The sequence below is a fragment of the Homarus americanus genome, unplaced genomic scaffold, assembly GCF_018991925.1.
Source record: "Homarus americanus isolate GMGI-L3 unplaced genomic scaffold, GMGI_Hamer_2.0 scaffold48681, whole genome shotgun sequence".
Classification (NCBI taxonomy): Eukaryota; Metazoa; Arthropoda; class Malacostraca; order Decapoda; family Nephropidae; genus Homarus; species Homarus americanus.
The window spans coordinates 121,199-127,198 of NW_024743462.1; the positions used below are offsets into that span (position 1 = coordinate 121,199).

The 6,000-nt window shown below is 36.2% G+C and overlaps 1 protein-coding gene across 1 annotated transcript in view; it reads right to left on the reverse strand.

Moving 5' to 3' along the window:
* The window catches only part of LOC121877168 (dystrobrevin beta-like), an 80,896-nt gene extending 77,155 nt beyond the window's left edge, over positions 1-3,741 (reverse strand). Inside the window, exon 1 of the mRNA XM_042382784.1 lies at positions 3,664-3,741. The gene's annotated coding sequence lies outside the window, so the exon portion shown is untranslated. The remainder of the gene's footprint in view (positions 1-3,663) is intronic.
* Positions 3,742-6,000: the final 2,259 nt, after the last annotated feature.

The window sequence follows — 6,000 nt, forward strand, 5'->3', positions numbered from 1 at the left end:
AGCTAAATCACATTATGTACTGTATTACTAAATGAACTTTGGTAGGCTCGGGTTCTGAAGGACAGATTGTTGAAAAAAAAAAAGGCATGGGCTCTCCCAGGCACCCACATACGGTGATGATAGGTGTGAAGTAGTGGCCCTATTGTATGTAGTGCATCAGAGCAGTTACTCTGGTACTATAGTTTCAATTGAACAGGGAATGTGATTAGACATCTCTTCGACTGTGTAATGTGTATTGTCATTATTGGTGACTGGTGTTACCGGTGCTGCTTTTTTTTTTCATTTAATCAACTAGATTATTCACCATAACAAGCTCTCGGCATCACTTCAAGATTTTTTTAAGTGATTTTGAACAGAAAGATCTGAAAAGAATGTTATTGTAATATTTGAGCTATGACTGATGTCTAAGATCTCAATATTGTGTGACAATCAAGTGATTATGGTACAAAACCTATGTCAAAAAGTGCAAAGTCAAATATGTACTCTGCACTGTATCAATATTTTTGTTTTAGCTTATAAGACCTTCCTGCAGGGTTGAGGATGTTTATGTCCAGGCACTAAAAACTTTAGTCTGGGTGCTACTGGGGTAGTCTTGTGAAGGATTTATAGAGGCTCGCATCACATGCAACAAAGGAAACTGAGTTTGATCCCTAACACTAATAATTCTGAAATATTTTAACTCTGTAGTGCTTTATTGGGTCAGGTCACAATACAGTACAGTATTTTATTTAACAATATAAAGTACAGTGCGGTACAGTAGGCCCTCATTACATCACAGCCATGACTATCAGAGTTAACTATTTCATTGCAGACTAATTTTAGAACTTATCTAAGTGGAGTTCTCATATTACTGTGATCTATGGAAGGCCACCAAGACACGTGTTACCTTGCTGCTCCACTCTCCGAATTATGGATGTTTTAACAACTATCAGTTACAGTCCTAACTGCCTGTGGATTTTTGACCATGATCACAGCTAAATATCCTGAACATTTGTTAAATAACTAAAATTGTAACATAATGAATTCTGATTTGAAATAAATACAGGTTACCATAAAAAAAAATTAATTGCACTAAATAATTAAAACTAAATCAATTATCAGGATACGTAACTATGATGTGGCTGGGGTTTACTGTATAATTAGTTGTGCAAACTGAAAACTATCAAAACAATAAAGCCATTGCTTCCTAACCACAAAATTATACCTAACCAAAACTGATTCACTTACCAGGTATTTATTTTGGAACTTAAAGATGGAGATTCAAAGGTTGTCTCATAATATCCTACTTTTATCTAGAGTTTAGGAGGGAGGTACAGTTATTGCTGGGGCTCAAATATTTCATTAAAAATTGCCTTGGGGTCTAAATGTATCATGTGGAGTCAATATGTAAGTGGAAACATTTTTACATCTCGGCCTGACTATACAGTGCCGTAAATGGAAAAGCAGCTGGCCAGGAGTTATTATACCCTAGGAGTTATTAAACAATATACAGGCACATTAATTTATCATCATTAAAATCTACTGTAAAACAATGCAACATCAAAGTACAGTACTGTAGTGACTTGAGAAGAGAAGCATTTATATACAAGTCCCTTACCTCAACCCAGTAGCAGCCGTAGCAAAACTTCACCAATTCCATTTTTAGATAAACAATTGAAATTGAAATTGAATTCCATTTTTATTCTTATTAAAAATGTCTAAGAACAGCTCTCCAGAAAACAACAGAAAAATTTGAAAATCTTTGTAGGGCAATTAAGAATGTTATGCTGTACAGTGCAATTACAGAACTGCCATAATGGAACAGTCCCAGTACAGTATACAGCATTTTTTGGCTGGAACGGACAGTTTTGTTTTTGTTGTTTTTACAGGGAATAGCCCATCTGGGCACAGGTCATCGACCCACAACGGGGCCTAGGGGGCAAAAAAATAAGAGTAAAAAGAAATTAAAAATAGAAAAGAAGATTATATTAATCTACACCACGAAGATGCAGGAAAACCAGCTTTTTGAGGTGAGACATTGTATGAGAATGGAAACACAGAAGAAGGCACCGCATTCCACAGGTTGGCTGTGTGAGGAAAGAAGGATGTACTATAACGGGTTATTCTAGTGTGACCGACATCCACAGAGAAACTGTAGGCACAGCGGCCAAGACGAGTGTTATGAGCCCACGGCCTTGCCGGCGGTACACAGGATGCCAAATCCACTGAACATTGCCAGTTAAAGTACCTGTAAAAGAGAGAGAGTGAAGCAACATTGCAGGGAAGAGAAAGGGAAGAAAGGTTATCAACTAAAGGAGGAGAGTTAATAAGACAAAATACCTTTGATTCCACCCTATCTAACAGTTGGACAGAAGGAGAGCCAACCTAGATATGAGAGCAGTACTCCAAGTTAGGGCGAATGAATCCCTTATAAACCTGAAGCAACTGCTCAGGAGTGAAGTAGCTATGGCATCTGTACAGCATTTTCCAGCCCAAATGGACAGTTTTCAGTTGTTTCTACATATATAGCAACAAATAATATAGGAAACATATACAGTACTTTGAGTTCGAGTATTCACTGTGTTGAGTGTCCGAGTGAATGTTCGAACTCTATGTCAGTCTAATATCGATTAAGAAATGGGCTAATTTGAAGCCCCATTTTACTGTAGCCACACAATTAGCAGGTTCTCATTAACATTTTCAGTCTATCACACATTACGGGAGGGAACTCTTAGATAAACTGCCACATTGCATCATAAATAACTACAGTACTGGTACTGTAATTGGTTTGGAATCATATTTTAATGTAAGTAATTTAATTCTACCGTACAGTATTTGTAATTGACAAATTCACTTATGTCACTACCTAAGTACCTTCAGTTATATTTCAAAACCATACCTGAAATATATGACTTTAGCAGAAACAAACTATGTAGTGATCAGTATATATGATTTTGTTCATTCCTGCAAAGATCAGTGATTTCTTTCATTGGTATTATTTTAGTTTCGGTCATTCGAGGAAGCTTAGGAATTTAGGCTAGGTTAGTTGAAAACCTAGAGGTCAAGATGATGCCCTCCCCCCCCCTCCAGAAAAAAATAGCCGTTTTCAATAATTTAATCTCACATTTTATAGCTCATGGGCGAGAACCAAGGTAATATTACAGGCTTCTTTGATGTTACTGTAAAGAAACACAACCATGGTCTGTAACCTAACCCATGTCTTGTGTTGCTGTTCTCAGTGTTGTAAGAAAGTCATCAACCTTACCTCAAAACTAAATTTTAACACAGTTATTAAGTAACGCTACACACGACCTACATTAGTAAACTACCTTTGACTTTATCGGTATGTCATAACATCCTCAAAATGTGTTAAGATCATTCATCAAGGTAAATGACTGCCTGAGATACCAAACTGGACCTGTGATTAACTATGCCTCATACTCTGTGACCATGCCTATGTGAATTCCAAGGTCACGGCTGTTATTGATTTTTTTACTCATTTGTAATACACTCGTATACGGCTGCTCACCTGATGCAACCAAGCCAAGGATTTTCTCAAGTTAAACTTTCCAGTCAAAAAAACCCTGGCAGCTTAAGTTTATCCTTTCTTTAAGATGCTATACCGTAAATTTGACATGTCACGGTGAAAAAGTGGCTAAGATGCCCATGCTTGTTAACTATTACCTGGGAGAGCAACAGCCTACAGCATCCCAATTACCTTGACAGATCCAAACGTAAACAAAAGTTATGGCGGCTGGTGTTGCCAACTACATCCTGAAGACGACACCTTAAAGCGAACACAGCGAGTATTATTACGCTACGGGGTGAGCATAAACATATTGTTGCCTTCTTATCCGTGTCTTAAGATAAATTCTGAAGACTGAATTAATGAAATACACTCATCAACTAAAGATATATATACCTAAATGTTATAGCAAGTTTTGCTACTTTGGCAGTAAAGTGCTTATGACTTAAGCTCTGAATATATATTAGTATTTATTGGGATTTATTTTTTATTTATTTCTCAGTTTTATACTTGGAATAATGATATTACTATTATTTCCGTAGCAGTGTTTTCTGCTAATGTTATTGAACCAAGTTAATATTACTATGGCAACACTGGAGCGTGAGCCTCATAGAAAATGAATCAGGTAGATATTTATTTCGTGGATGACTATAGTTATTAGTCGCCTATTCTAAAAGCATTTTTGTGTGTGACTACACGACAGTAATGTGTTCCTTAACAATGGCTTTTATAAACGAAAATTGTTATATATCATTCAAAATAAATTTGATCCCACTTTGAAGGCACATATAATAAGTAAATATATGCAAGATGCTGATCATGTTGAAATTTGAATTTTCATTTTCAAAATTTTTTCATTGTAACATTCGATGTCTGAATAAGCTTTCATGTCCCCACCGCAATTTTGTAGAAAATATGAGAATTTTGCTGGAGCAGTATAGTACTTTATATATTTATAAATTTATATATTAATTTATTTTATTTGTTTCGTATTCCTCCACCACCCCCTACCGTATAGCAGGAAACTACCGAGCGCTATGTTACAGGTTTGTCAATTTTATAATATAATTTATTACGAGGTATTAGAAAATTCGCGACTCTTTGGCGTGTTAAATAATCACTCCTCCTGGGGCGTGTTTCATTAGCATTACACACACACACAACAAAAAAGTGGAAGGAACTATAACTCCCGCATATCAGTGTAGCTGCCTCGGAGTACGGGCGCTGATCCGAGCTGCTCATCGGCACTGTCAGCTGTTGGATGACAATTGGGAAGAAGACGCCGACATGTTTAATCTGTCATGTGTAAAAAAAAAAAGAAAAATAGTTCTGATCAGTGGCGGCTCGTGCATAGGGCTGCAGTCCCCCCAGACACTCACTGCCAGGCGTATGATTCCTTTAGAGAGAGAGCTGAATAATACACTACCAACAAATATATCATTTTATATGTTATTTAATTATTTTCAATACGTTGCTAAGTGAATTTTCATTAAAATCAGACCAAAATTTAAGTTACTTTCATAGTTGCTGTCAATGCTGTACGATTCATGTTTGTTATTAATTGGCGCCGCTCAGTCTCGTGTTTACATTGCGTGTGGACGGTGTGGTTAAATCGTGCTTTCTTTAATTACCCTTTGACGATGGAAAATCGAGTGAAGTATTTGCAAAACATCAACTTTTCCCAGCTGACATTAAATGAAAAGACTGAAATCAAAGCAAGAGGAAGACCTACACCAGTTTTATCCATTGAACAGAACAGTACAAGCAGGAACAAAGAATATACACGCCAGTTCCTCCATTTTATTTTTCACGAGCCGCCACTGGTTCTGATTGTTACGTGTGGAAAAGACAAGAGGAATTACAACCATCTGAAATTCCATTGTTTTCCCAGAGATGAAATAAAGGTAAGTTAATATTAATATATAAGTGTTTTAGCACATGACTTAGAAATGAAGTATGAATCCAACTAAACACACACGCGCAAACCAGCTTTCATGCTAAAGTCTTCCATTTCATACTAAACAATGAAAACACGAATAAGATAAGCTTTTTATAGCTCTAAAACTAATTACTGTACATCGATGTAACAATGTGCGCTAAATAGTTGGCCTTAAACACTTGCAATTGGTTATAAATACTACCCCAACTAACTTGAGTTTATGTGTATGCATATAATGACAGTCGAAATAGATCATGGGATATAAGAGATTGCCTTGTTACGTTTTCCAATACTTTTTTTACGCTTCCCTTAAAAGTCACTTGGTATACTGTATATTGTTACGACCGTGTCGTATTTTCTATTTTTTTATATATATAACGTGCTCCCATGTTCCATATTATTCCTGTAATGATGTGTTAAATTTACTATTATATATTCTAGTCACCTTACCCTGTGTTGTTAAGGTTTTAACTGTCATTATTTGTTCAAGCCCATCTTGTTTCTTTATTTTGTATTGTAACCAGCATTCTTTGTTCTCTAACGACCATCTGCATCG